Source organism: Gymnogyps californianus, chromosome 16 (assembly GCF_018139145.2).
Source record: "Gymnogyps californianus isolate 813 chromosome 16, ASM1813914v2, whole genome shotgun sequence".
NCBI classification, from domain to species: Eukaryota; Metazoa; Chordata; class Aves; order Accipitriformes; family Cathartidae; genus Gymnogyps; species Gymnogyps californianus.
In genome coordinates, this window is record NC_059486.1 from 8,939,468 (window position 1) to 8,954,126 (window position 14,659).

The following is a 14,659-nucleotide window of genomic DNA, read 5'->3' on the forward strand; positions in this document are numbered from 1 at the left end:
AATGAAATAATCATTTAACAACAGATTCAAGAAATTTTGCATGTCTATGCTTATGATGATTATTTCTTTTTGCACTGGTCTCTTCCAGTCTTCCTTTGGCTTCTAAAGAAACACAGTAATCAGATTTTTTTCCCCCATAGTTAGATCCTGTCTGAAGCCCCTCAAATTTTCAGTGGTAAAAAAATCAATTAAGATTCACAAAACTAACAGCTTCTCAGACTCAGATATTTGATCCATACTCTTATGTGTGAGACACTTGTAATAAATTTACAAAGAAATCATTGAGGAAATACTCACTACACTGAAACATGAAGGAGGAATTTGGGATGTTCTCTTTTAAGATCTCAGTAATCTGTTAACGTGTTTCAAAGTCAACATTTCTAAAGAACCAAAAGGTAACTGACTTGGGGAAGTATTTTTATCTCCAATCAATTATTTCAGCAATTGAGTTAACTCTCAAATTGAAATCCTATCCATCCTCATTACACAGATATAATCAATATCAGTAATTTAGAAGTTAGGGAATATCTTCATTAATATCCCCTGTTAAGTGTGGTTTAAAAGTCATTGCATTATTAGCCAGCTATTATTTTGTCACAGTATGAGACTTAAAAGTCATTTTTCAGAGCTCTGATACGCCTTGCTAACCCATGCCAAGCTGATAATCACTGAAGAAATCAGTGAATAAACAAGCACCACTTAAAATGCTTTTTCACCATTTTTTTTCTTCAAGTTGCTGCCTAATAGAAGTGCTTCTAAGCAGAGCCATTGCTCTGCATTTATTTAAAATGCTGCTTTTTTTAAGTGCATTTCCTCCGCTACCAGCTGAAGCTGCTGGTCTGATCCTATCGCTGCTGACCCCCACACCGCTGGTGTGATGTGGAGAGGTGGTGTTCCAGGTCTGGAGTTGGGACGCAAACACCAATTGCTGGAGGTACTGTGGAGCAGATCCAGGATATGAAATGATGTTGGTGAGCAATGTCCGTGCAAGCAGGCTGGGCTGAAACAAATGTGTGTGGGCTCAGATAATGGGGATCTCTTCTGTGCTGTTGGTGTACAACTGTTGCCGGACTAGAAGTGAAAATCACAGGGTGAGGAGGAGTGTGAGTAGAGGGGGCTGATTACCCATGAGGACTTTGAGCAGCACGCTGAGGTATGTTTTTTCCACCTGGAGAGTCCCTTCTGGTTCCCCTTTGGCTACAACAGTCACAGAATGACTATAGGTGAGAGCTATCGGGTAGGAGAGGGGACCATGTTGTCGTCATGGTGTATCTGGAAGCTTATGTGGGAAACTGTCCTACAGTGTTTGTGAGATCCAAGAAAAACCCCTGATGGAGTGAGTGTGTGGTTTTCTGGGACAGCTTGGCATGGGTGGGACTCCAGTGATGGCCCCATCCATCACAAGTCATGGCTTTTATCTCTGCAATGCATGGAAGATACGGCTTTTGAAAAGGCTCTAGGTGACTATTATTTTTTTTACCTCCTCTGTGTATGTCAGGAGTTGCTCTGAGCAAGCTTTGTGTTTGTTGGTAGCATGTGAAACAGTATCTTCCAGGAAGCTTCAGAATTATTTTATGAAGTGTAATAATAAAAATATCCATGTGGTGCAGCCCATGCGAACTAACACTTTTGGCTAGGAGCAGTATGTACAGTTTCTATAGTGCACAATTCTTCCACAAGAAACCCTTGCAGATGGATTTTATCTCCCTGGTATTTGAATATCCATTACACAACCCAAAAAAGCTTTTCTAGGGCAGTTGTAGAAGTAGTTATGTGTGACAGACCTTTCCAGCTCAGATCAGGGGCTGGACTGCGCTCAGGTTGGCCCTGCCAGGTTGGATCCAGCCCAGTGCTTCTGGCTTTGCTCCCAGAGAGACCCCAGCAGTCATGCTGAACCAGTTAACTGGGGGCTGTGGGCCCCATCCGCCGGGCTGGAGCTCTGTGGGCGGTGGTGCTCCTGATGGGACGTGCAGGGCTGGGGGCCGTGGGAAACTGCTCGAGGGGTGGCGGGGAAATCCTGCAGGAGAGGCTTTGCTTCCTGGGAGGACTCTACCAGAGGGATGATCTGGACCACCTTTGAAGAGAAAAGAAAGATTAGAATACACTCATGATATATCAACTAATTAATAGAGCTCAGATACGGGTTTTGCTTTGTAGCTTCTACTGCTGTGCTCTGTAAGGAGTTTGCTACATGCTTGATAAGAATCCTCCTGTGGCGGCAAGTACCTTGCCTTTCTGCTGGTGTTTTGAGGTCTTTGGATATAAGGTTTGACAGGATATGAGCAAGGCTAGTATGCCCAAAGGACAAACTGGGCAGTTCTTCAGGATTGGCATTTCTAGATCTGATGAGGGATGGCATGCAAATTACCCCTAATGAATGTTAATTACTGGGAGAGTTACATATTTTGCTTGATTCCTTTTTGGCAGCTTGTGCAACCGTGTGTTTATATACCTGGTACTTGAAACGTTTGATTTAAAAAATAATAATCCTCTGTAATTACAATTGCTTTATTAAAGGCTGCAGGGCTTATATGATCTCTGTAGTAAAACTTTATGAATTCTTCTATCTAGACAGTGATCTCCTGACTCTTTCTCCAGAAGAGCAGTGCAGGGTTTGCTAACCACTCATAAGTTTACTTGCCAGCCATTCCCAGTTTGGATCCCATGATTTCTAGTAAATGGAGATCATGAGGACTGAATATTTTGCCCAGGATGTCTGTGGGTGGAAGCCCAACTGTCAGCTTGACTTAGTCCTGATGATTGACACCGGAGGTACCTTCCCTCTGTACAGCTCACCTTCCCATGATTTGCCTAATGAGCAGCTTGGACACGACTGAGGGTTGCAGAGCAAAACTCCAGTGGAGATTTCCCCTGGTCCTGGGCATGGAGTACCCCCAAGATGCACGGGCAGTAAGGACCTCCTGCTCTTGGTGTTGTGGGGAGCAGAAGAGGGCATTGGAGGAGGGTCTGGGTCTGAGTTGCACCAGGGTACCTCCAGTTCCAGTGGGTGCCAGGGTGCTGCTCCCAGCTCTCGTTTCATGAGCTTTGTGGCAGTCCCAAGCCATGACTCTGCTGAAAGAGAGCTGGGATGGCTCAGCTGGTCAGACAAGATGTCCTGCAGTTGAAACCCTTTTGTGTCCAGACTCAAAAGAACCGGAAGGCTCCGGGTTCCCTATGCCTACTGTTTGGGGACAGTTGCTTTATATCATCGCCTTAGCCTTGTGAGTGGGCAAGACGAAAGCACTGCTCTGAGATCAGCATCTAAGACAGGAACAGGTCATCGCCCAGCCTTTCAGTGCAATGCCTTCTAAAAAAGCTCTGCCTTGAAACTCTTGCTTTTTTTCTGTTTAAGTGTATGACCTGCAGGAGCCCCAGCTGTGCTGGCTTAACCTGGCTTATTTTTGTGATCTCTTTGAGCAGTTATGTTTCCTTTTCATAACTCATCTGGAGGAACATCTGACTTTCTCAAGTTCTTCGTGATGAGCTTGTCATATGCGGCTCTGCAGACAGGTCACGTGTCATGTTTGGCAGCGTTGGTGATGATGAACGTGCCAGCGACAGCAATTCGGAGCCCTCGTGCCCATTTCCACTAGAGCTACAATCACTGGCTCCGTGACAAGTTTCCTGTCCTGACTCATAGTTGCTGAGTCATTTTTAATTTTATCTCCCTTTGAAGGGAAGTGGCATTTGGTCTCAGATTTCTTTTGTTATTATTTTTAACATATCGCAAGGTTTAATAAGTTTTGATTCACACTTGATTTTTGCTATTAACACTCTTCCAGTTTCAGGCTGGCTGCTGCAACAACATAATTGCTTGTTAGACTCTGAGCTGGAGTAACTGTTGTTGAAATAGTTGGAATAAGTGCTGGAGTGTTTTGATATAGCAATTCCTGTCTGTCTTTCCTCATCTCTGGCCAATCATAGATGATCTGGGGAGAGGTATAAAACCCACGCAATGGATCTATCCAAAATGTGCACTCACAGGAAGTTTTTTTCCCCAGAGTAGGAGGTTGTGTATCCCTTACGTGCTTCTGTACTTGTTAATCACACTGCTGATTTTTGCATTTTAGCAACATTCAAAACTTGTACAGATTTGGTCTTAAATGAATGATCTGGCTCGTGCACAGGATCTTCTATGTGCTTTGACTTACAACAGTACTAAAGGTGAATGGACTTCTCTATTGTCAATTGGGTGGGAGAAGGCAGTAAAAGCCTGCTCACATGAGTCTTGCCTGGTGATCTGGGACACTGAATTTCCACGATGCTCTGTTACTGCCAAAGGATACGGTGCCAGAGCTCAGTGAGTGAGTGGAAAGACTCTTGGTTCAATGAACCCTGCATCAGGCACATAAAGCTAAGTCACTTCAGGAAGCCACTGTGGAATGTACCTCTGTAGTTCAACATGGTATATTTTTCAAATAGCAGCGTTTTTCTTCTTTTTGTTAGTGTTCGAGGCATAAGGCACTGAATTCTAACTCCCTTTGGGCTTGTAACTGAGTTAAGGTGGGTAGGTTTTACTGTTGCTCTCAGATAGTAGGTAAACTGCTTGAGATGTTTAAATTGGGAATATGCTAAGCATTCAGGAGTGAAGAGCTCTGAGCTCAAGGGAAGGTGCTTGGGAAGTGGAATAATTCAGCAAGCGGCAAAGCCAGAAGCTGAGCTCTGCCCCAGCTTTAACGCAATGCCCTCTGGGGGGAGAATGAGAAAGAATGGTATGAACAGCAGATGGAAGGAAAGGGAGATGGCAACAGTCAAGGTGAGGGCATTTGGGGGTGAAGAGCCGTCTGGCTCAAGCCCAAGGGACTTAGGTGCCTCCCAGACCATCCTAAGTTGCTAAAAGCCTGGCTTGGCTGCCAGCTTCCCTCTGTCTTAACTCCGGTGAGGTAGATGGCGGCGCGTGCCAGAGCACAAGTATTGCAGGTGGGAGCAGGATCAGACCCTCTCTTCGAGGAGGCCATCTCCTGCTGCTGCCAGCTAATGAAAGCTCAGTGCCTTCCCTATTAGCCAGGATTTTAATGGTTTTGAAAGAGCCTTTTCTGTGCGGCTCTAAAGCCCAGCACAGTTGCACGGTGAGTGATGCCGGCTGCACTGCTATGGCAATACCCATACAGCGCCTGGCTACCTGCCAAGAGCAGCAGCAGCTTTTCTTTCCTGGCTAATCGCTGATAAAACAGGAAGACCTTGATCATCCCTTTTGACATGAATAACGATGTTATCTCCTGTGATGTATGACCCAGAGCCAGATAACGTCCTCTGGCAGGCCTTTTTTCTCATGAGATGTAAAATACAATGATTATGTTACAAGGGGGAGATAAAGTGGCACAATCTTCACTAGTTCAAATAACTAATTGAAGCAGGAACTAGTGGAAATGGCTTCCTTTGTTCCCCAGCCATTGTTGATATAACAGTGCTTATAATGAAAGCTGAAACTGTTGCCCTCTTTCTTTTTTTTTTTCTTCTCTATTTTTTCCTTTTTAAACTCAAGTGCCTTCACTTCTGCTTCCCCCTCCCTGTTTCCCTGGGGGACCTGAGGACAGTGGTGATTTCTAGCAAGGGGTCCTGTTTTCCAGCAAGTCTTGTGTGTGAGCGTCAGGAGGATGAAATCAATAAGTAGCTCTCATTGTTTGTTTCCCTAGAGGACTTTTGAGAACGGAAAAATTGAGACCAGTGCTCTCCAAACCATAATTACACTTTTTTTTATTTTATTTGCTTTCATTTTTGTGAAAGCAACAAACCTAATTACCTGCCAGGGATGGTCACCAGGGGTATATTGATATTTCAGTGAGTGTACAGTACTTATCACAATTGAGTTCAAATATTAAAAAAAGCACCCCATCCCCCCAGCCCTCAAGTAGGCTGGTGTAAAAAGCCGGAGGGGTAACAGCACAGCTTTACACAAGGAGCAATACTGCACAGTTGTGGTACATAACGATTAAAGGTGTTGGGAGGCTTGATGCTTCGTAGCCTGATCTGATCACTAGAAAAGGTGTGTGATGTGGTGCCTTTCCTCCTAGGTGGGGCAAATGAGCCTCTTTGGACCAAAATTGGCTTCAAATATGAAACAAGGATTCCTTGCTTTAAAAAACCAAACGTATTTCTTAAGATGATTTAGTAATATCTGCACTACATAAAGACCAGCATTAAATATGAGACTGTCATCAGAGGCTGTCTACGATGGGCTTTACAGCTGTGGCAAGTGTTGCACTGCTGAGGAACAGGCCATGCTCTGATGACTTGATAACCTGGACAGATGAAGTCAATAGAGACGTAACCTATTGTGTGGCAGAGAGACAGAGAATTTAAGAGACTTGCTCGTATTCCTAGATGACTATAGCAATATCGTAATGAGATTAGACTTCAGCTCTCGTGATCCCAGACCGTTGATGCTGTACTATCTGATGTCTCTCAGAATCACTAAGCTTTAATCTTATCGAGATTCATTTTATGGCACTTTTAGAAAAACATCTGACTTGTGTGATGCAGACTTGTTCCAGCTCTTTGTCCTTGGACTGTAGCCTCTGCAAAGCCAGAGGGTCTGCAGCTGGTGCTTTCTTCTTCCTTGGGGTCCAGTCCTGTAAAGCTCAACTCCCACAAGCTCCCACAACTGCAGAGCCCAGAAATCTTGCCCTGAGCCCAAATAGGTGAGGAAAAGTTGACCCTCAGCTAGCTGAAAATCTTTAACTGAGCACTTGGGCTTTGCAAGGCATTTGAATGACCCAACTTTGTATTTTATTGATCATAGAATCATAGAATGGTTTGGGTTGGAAGGGACCTTAAAGATCATCTAGTTCCAATATCCCTGCCGTGGGCAGGGACACCTTCCACTAGACCAGGTTGCTCAAAGCCCCATCCAACCTGGCCTCGATTGATGGATGATATAGATGTAAAAGGCTCATAGGTTACCAAGTGCTATGAGGCTTTTGCCTCTGGGTTACATGTGATAGGAGTTTTTCATCTGACAATTGGATTTGTGGCCTCTTTGGTAGAAGTTTTTTTGTTAGAGCTGTAGAAGGATGTTTTGGCTTGCAGGTACCTCCTCAGTTAGTTTGCTTCCGGATGCCCCTCTTGATGCACCTTTTTTGGACCCATGTGGGGGGACCCCGACGGCCTTTTCCCAGCAAGCAGCAGCCACCCATGAGTGTGGGCTGCTTTGGTGTCCGTCAGCCTCCCTGCTGCAGCGTTTGTGTTATTTGCTATGCATTGCCATGTTTGCGTTGCTATGCTGCTTGTTGCATCTCACTCAGTGCCCGTTACTATGTCTTTCCTTCCCCCTGTGCCGGTAAGGAGATGCCTGTGCCTGGCTCGACTAGCTGAGGACCAAAAGGTGGCAGGAGGGTGATGAGCCACAGGATACCATGGTTTAGAGCAGGGTGCGTGAAGCAGATGCAGGACAGGCCAGACACTGAATGGGTTCAAAACCTCTTTGAAGCTGAAGTCAAGCTCCCAAAATACTGTTGAAGCAGTGTGAGAAAGCTCAGAGTTGGGCAAGAGCGGGGCACCTGGGTGCTATTTATGACTGAGCTACTGTGTGACCTTGAGCAGCTCACTGCACCTCTGAGTCATAACTCTGCTTCCCTAACTGCAAAATGAGTGGTACAGTAACACCTACTTCATTCACAAGGGTATCATGCAGTGCAATTTTGTAATTAATTGAATGTAGGAAAACATTTTTTCTGTGGTATAAAGGCTGCAATGCAATGGTCTGATCCTCCTAATGCTTGCTTGCAGGCTGGGAGCGTGGCTGAACCCATTGACTTCCAGAGGGTGCTTTGTTCCCTGTAAGTGCAGGAGGAAATATTTGCAGAATTGGGACCCCTGTGCAAAGTTTTATGAGTTACCACATGGCCACTGTGCAAATCAATTACTGTAGTAAGTCTATAATGAGACTAACTTACAAAACAGTTACTGATTCTACAGCAACTTGAGCAGATGCCAAAAAATGTGGCCAATAATTAGTGACCGCCTGACGGATCCAGGGTTTCTCAGCAGCCTTTGCTCAGGGCACGGCTCACAGTGCAGCTGATTCTGGAGATGGTCCCGCTCGTGAGGTCAGATTAGCTGTTGTTTTTCAAAATATTTGTTTCGTGTCAGTCTTTGTTAGAATCCCAGTTTAAAACCTTTCAGGTGTAAGTATAAAGCTTAAAAGCTTTTCCACAGCTCCACCCTTAAGAATGGGTTTAATCCTTTTAACAAAGCTCTGATCTGACAGTTTATTTTGCTCTAGGCTTTAGCTTCAGTGGTTGCAGCCAAAACCTGACAAGTTCTTCTTGTTAATTCTGAATGTATTATCCAGTGACAAATGTATCTCCCACTTATATGTGACACTGAGAATGAAATGCATATGATCAAATTTCTTATAGCTGGAGTGAGGCTGGTTGTTAAGAACATCTCCATATCTTTGCAGTATGACAGTCAATCCAAACCCATTCTTTTTCAGCAGCATATCTCAGCCTGGTTTGGGACACTCATGATGGGTTGCAATCTGCTGCCATACTCTGCAAAGATTAAAGAAAGGCTAAAAATAAACCTGTCATTTTCCCTGGACATTTTTTGTGAAATGCAGAGAGATACGTCACTAGAATGCAAAATAAATTCATATGGAATTTTTTATGCTATGTTTTTTTTATGGACAGATGGAGTCAGTGTCGTTTCTGGTTTCTCATTTCTAAATACAGTGGTGTTATGTACAGCCTTCCACCTGAAAGCTTGTCTTGGACGCCAAAAGAGAATAAAATGGCTTTTTACAATAAAGCCAAAAAAGTTCTTAATTCTTATAAGTTTGCCAATATACAGGATGCAGATAATGTATTTGATGAACTCGGCCTCCTTCTCTGCTCATAAAGTATTGGCATGCTGATGAAATTTATTTTCTGGAATATAGTCTGTGTCATGAGGTTGGGGTTTTTCTTTATTTCTATAGGATTGATCTTTTGCTAGTGATAGATTAACACCTCCAGGAGAATGATGACTGTGTGCAGTGGACTGAGAGCCAGATCTCTGCCCACAGTCTGCGTGACCCTGTCCCTCACTTAATCTCTCTTAAGCTGATCTCCTCTTGCTGTTCATCTTCTGTGTGTTTGACTGGACCAGTAACCCTCAGACCAGTACCGTCGCTATTTGCTCCCAGTCCTTTTGAGCTCCATCATTATTCCTGTGCTTTTCTGGGGACATGTCGTGTTCCCTTGGAGGCTGGTGATAGCAGAAGATGCAATGGGTTAATCACTTCTAGGTGTTTCTCTGAAAGCAACTGCATCTTCGAAGTGACTGTCCTGAGACCTTCCCATGTCCTCTTCCCCCAAACAGTGCAAGGAACCCTGTGGCTTTTCCAAATAGATGCACGACGGAGAAATGCTAATGGCCAGGACGGCTTGTGTCGCCGCAGTCAAAGACGTGAGTGTGATGGAGAAAGACAATTTCCTGTTAAATTAGCTTGGCTGTTTCTCTAAGAAAGGTGGAATTTTAATGAAAGTGCTTATTAATGGATGAGCCCAGAGGGAAGTGGATTTGTGGCAAGGCCAGAACTTTATAGGGAAAACCCTACCTCGTAAAAGGCCACAAAAGATGCTTACAGGACTGAACTTGGTCTGCTCAGGAATCGGCTGTTTGTACAGAGGGGCAGTCTTCCTTTTCCCATGAAACATGCATTAAGAGTGCCAACTAAGTTGGTTCTTTTTTATATCAGTCACAAAAACAGTGGGAGGTTTAGTTCCTGTCAAACTTTATGGGCCATTTACGAGGAGGCCTTCCCCAAAGTATTTCACAGGCCAAATAAAAATAAATGGCACTGAAAAATTTTATAACACAATGCATGAACTGTTGTGGCGGTGGGAAAACATGTGCCGGAGACCTCTTCTCCCTCCCCTGCACAGAGGAATTAAAATGGAATTTTAATTATTGTAACTTTTATAGGTTTTTTCATTTTCAAACTTTACTGTAGTCTCATGCTTACCTTTGGGAGGGAGAGATTGTGCCTTTCTATAGAGATGAGAAAATGTAGTGGCGGAGGTGCAGCTTCACGGCCCCGGTGAGGGGCAGCTGCTCTGCAGAGAGATGAGGAAAACCCCAGGAGGTGGTGGATGCGAGGAGGGGGGGTGATGACTTGCAGTGTTGGGGGGCCTGCTGGAGTTGGGGGTTGATGTCTGGTGTGCTTAGGCATCCTGTCTGGGTGCTCAGACGTGGGCAGAGAGAGGCAGACATGGGCACACAAGTGCCTGTTGAGCCCATGAATCTGATTTCTCTAAAAAACTGGGCTTAAACCTGGGGGCTTGGTTCAAGCTGATGTGGCTGTGCTGCTGCTGGCGAGGTACTTCCCCCTGTTACTTCATTTTTCTATTCAAAACGGGAGGACAAAAGGAAGGAGCCAATTTCCCCCACTGCTAGGACTAGATAAAATATTCGGAGAGGAACAGTGTGGTTCAACTTACAGTAAGAAGCCTGTTAACAGGAATAGCTGCAGTTCCCACCTTACAAGTTTTATCCTCTGCTCTGAATTATGGGGAGGAAAACACTTCTGTCTGGGGAGGAAAGCAGCATCTAAATACCCGCGTGGAGAGGGAGCAGCTCTTGTGAATATTGTTAATAGAAACGGGTTGAGCAGTCACTTCTGCAGGAGCTGTCTCCGCTGACAGGCGTGCTTCACAGCTCGCTCGGTGAACTGTTGCACTGTTGAACTCTCCGTATCTCGATGCTGGATTTACCATACCAACAGCTTTATCGGAGGAGTGAAACAACAGCTTGTTTCTACGGGAAGGGAGAGGAACAACCTACCCCTCAGCAACCAAATGGGCAGCAGGCAAAGATGTTCTCCAAATAGTTTCTCTTCCCCTCTTTTGTGCACATGTTCTCAGCAGCCCTGCTCAGCAGAGGTCAGGGGGTTCAGACAGTAACGCAATTACACCATCGCTTCTTCAGATTGCACATTCGATAAAAATTTAACAGCTAAATCCCTTTACTGACCTTACAATATTAGAGCTGCTGCTATTTTGTTATTTTTTTTTTCCCCCCATGAGGTTGGTCAAACGCTGGAACTGAGGCCCAGAGAGGATGTGGGATCTCCATTCCCGGGGATGCTCAGGATTTATCTGGACATGGTCCTGAGCAGCCTGGTCTAATCAGAGCTGCTCTGAGCAGAGGTGTTGGACCAGTGGAACTCCAGCCAGTCCCTTCCTTACCATGTCACGCTCTGGCTCTGCAGTTTAGGCTATTCAGATTTGGAACAGCTTGAAAGATTTTGGATCTGTGGTCTTGCTGCCAGAGGAGTCCTGGCAAGGGCAGTTGCCTCTCCCTCTGCCCCAACAGAGTCCTCAGCTCTTCCTCTGAGACGCATCCTGCTACGCAAGGTCAGGAACAGGATCTGCGATTAGATGGATGTGGGGATCTGACTTAACCTGACAGTAAACAAGTTCCTCTGAGCCAGGGCAAGTCAGGGCAAGGGTAAGGTCTGGTTGCAGGTACTAACGTTTTAATGAGGAAGGACTTAAAATGGATCAAGCCCATAGAGTCCTTTTTTTAAGTGTAAAATGAGGTTAAATGAACTTTCTCAGCGTGCAGTTGTGACTGATGGTGAAATGCACAGACAGTATAAAAAGGTGGGGTAAAATCGGGAACATCTGTGAAACCTTACTAGAAAACAAAAAGACCCTATCCAAATTTGTGTTTGTCTTGTGGGGTGTTTTTATTTGTTTGTTTTTTAAAGGCAAGCAAACAGGGTTTGTTTGGTTTTGGCTTATTTTCATATCCTCTCTTGTTCCTTTCCTTTTCTGTACTTTCCACAACCAAGATCTTCTAAAAAATGTTAATTTTTCAAGCCTCTATTAATCTGGCAATCTTAGTGACACATCTGAGTGGTTCTTCTACTGCTGACAGGCTGAGTGTGTGTTTGCTGTGATGCCATATCAGTTCTGGTTCAAAGTCAAGCTACCAAACAACAGGACATGGCATTGAAATAAGCCCCTGTGATAAACAGAGCTGTAAACCAGTGATCTCAATTTTGCGTAACAATGTGGAATAGGGAGACGTTTTTCCCCCTCCTCAAATACCTGTGACTTCATGGTTTTGATTCAAAGCTGTAAGACAAGGTTATACTAATGCAGAAGATCTGAATGCTGTAAAACACATAAATATCCAATTGCCTTCTAGCTTGGGTGTCAGGCTACAAGAAAAAATACCAACTAGTAACGTAACACAAAAGGCATTGTACTCTAGAAGTGACTAACTAGGTTCATTTAATTTTAAATTTGTTCTGGGTAACATCAAAGTAATGAAAATGCTGTTAATCTTCCTACTCTAAATAAGACGTCTGCTAACAGGGAGGTGTGAGGGAGACGCCTATTAAAAGATTTTAATTAAGTGAAAGTGGCAGTATTACCCAGGCAGAAAGTACTGTCTTTTATTCTTTCTTAAGCGGTGTCTAGTTGAAGGCACGCAGGAACGCCCTGTCTGCCTGAGCTCTCGTCTGAGCTGAAGGAGTTTGTAGGTATTAGTTAAGGGATGTTTGTGATGGTGTTGAGGCCATGATGTGTTGCTTAATGCCGCAGAATTGTGTTAGGTTTGGGGGACTGGTTGGTGCTGAACGCTGCGTGTGCTGTGTGAGCTCGGTGAGGCTGCGGGCTGGAGTACAAGAGCTGCGGCTGCAAAGGGCTCAGCTGCGCAAAGAGCATCAACAGCCCCAGTGAGCAGCACCAAGGCTGGTGCCAGGTCTTCCTCCAGCTCCCTGCGGGCAGTGGGAGATGGAGATGTCTGTTATCCTGCTGTTTTCTTCTGCTTCCTAAGCTCATCATCTCCCTGGCACTGATAGGCAGAAGAATGACATTTTCCACTCTCCAAGATGGTCAATATTAACAATACACAAGAGTTTAGGACCTTCCTGCAATGCCCATGCACCTCTGCTGATGAAAAAGGGCTATACATCTGTAAGAAGAACTGGAACCAAACCTACAAGAAGTGACTGGATGGTGAAGTCGCCTTCCTCTTCCTCACTGCATGTGTGTGTGGGAGAAGACTGGTGGTTCTGCCTGGTTTTACAGCCCATGGTCCTGTCTGCTTCTAGCCAGCACTTTTGCCACAGAAGCAACTGTTTTTTTCTAAATTACAGCATATATGAATGGAGGATAAATGAATATTATGAACTAGCAGATTTCCTAGTGAATAGTCTTCCTGCAATGCCACGTGGGCTGGGTGCAACCCAGGCAGCCGTGCACCAGCCCTCGTGAACAGGGCTCACGGTGGCCCTTGCACAGTACCTTCCTCTTGGGAAAAATACCCCCTTGATTGCAGAGTGTTCTGCTGTAAGGGCCTGAATAACTCAAGGGACCTTAATTCTGCAATCTTTGCTCTCATAGTTAGGTTTTTACATTCGATCACACAAATTATAGTAATCAAAATGAGTCCAACAGAGTAAAACAAACAAAAAAGAATCAAACCCCAAACCCAAAACAAACCCCCAAAACCCAAACTGCTGTTTTTACATAGGAATTATTTTGAACTGTATTTTCATTTTGCTAGAATGCCTGGCAAAAATATTTGCTTGTCAGTAAACTGCTGAAAGGCTTTTCTCTACTGGCAGAATGAACTTACTAAAAATAGATTTTTACCAAAGAAATTATTCTCATCACAAACACTTCTAAAATTTGACAGTTTTTGATTACTCAGCATGTGTATTGGGCTTAAGGTCTGCTCACGTGAGTATGGGTCGTAGGGTCAGGTCTTCCTATGTGACTTATCTTTCCTGTCCACAAGAAGCAATACCTTTAAGACTTCTGCCCAACTGGGCAAGATCTGGGTAGGATTGTTTATGCTGCTACAAAAAATGATGGAAGTTAATTTAAGTTAATATAATCTCAGTAATCACTGGATTTATTGCCCAGGAAAACTTAAGACCTTTCAGGCCCTTCGTTCTGCCAAAAGCTGAGATCATGGTTTCTAAACTTTGCTGCTTTGTACTGATATGCAGGTGCTAATCACTTCCATACAGCTGAGCCATAATTTGCTGGCCTCCTCTATAAAACATACCAGCTTTTCACAGTGCCCTCTTATATACGCTGCTTTACAAGGAAGCTGTAATTAACAATTAAACCAGCATGTAATATATTATTTTCTTAGTTTTATAACAGATTGCTTTATGCTGCAGCATATTAACAAGAGATGCCTGGAGGTATGTGGTTTGTAGTGTCCAGTCCTTCAGTGGTTCACGTTTATGCACAGATATGAACATACGAGACTCATCGATAATCAGGTTACAAATGGCTCTGTTGAGTAATTGCAGCATTAGTCTTCTCTAACTGAAACTTCAAAGTAATTTCAGCTTTTTATAATTACAGAGCTAGTGGACTGTAATAATTTCCAAATGTTTTGGAGCTGATTTTAAAGCTGATCTGCAACATGTAGTTAAGATAAGTCTCAAAGGACCAGGTCCTGAAGAAATGCTTTGGCAGGTGGGCTGGGACACTTCTTTTTTGTTAAGTAAAACCTGTTGGGGAAACTTTCACTCATGCATATAAGATTTACACCAGCCACAAACTGGTCTGGAAAAAGCGGCACCTCTGAATGGGTTGGGGGAGAGAGGGAGAGGAGATGCAGAGGGGATACACAGACATGACCAAACTTGTGATATTAGAAACATCTTAATGATAATTTTGATGCAAGCTTTATTAGAAAAATA

At 44.2% G+C, this 14,659-nt stretch overlaps 1 long non-coding RNA gene across 2 annotated transcripts in view; it reads left to right on the plus strand.

The window, feature by feature from the left end:
- The window catches only part of LOC127022942 (uncharacterized), a 39,353-nt gene that overhangs the window by 2,494 nt on the left and 22,200 nt on the right, over nt 1-14,659 (plus strand). The window contains exon 2 of one of the 2 annotated variants that reach the window (XR_007767387.1): nt 9,304-9,390. The exons of the other annotated variant lie outside the window; for it this stretch is intronic. This is a non-coding gene — a long non-coding RNA (uncharacterized LOC127022942). The remainder of the gene's footprint in view (nt 1-9,303; nt 9,391-14,659) is intronic. 2 annotated transcript variants of the gene reach the window in all.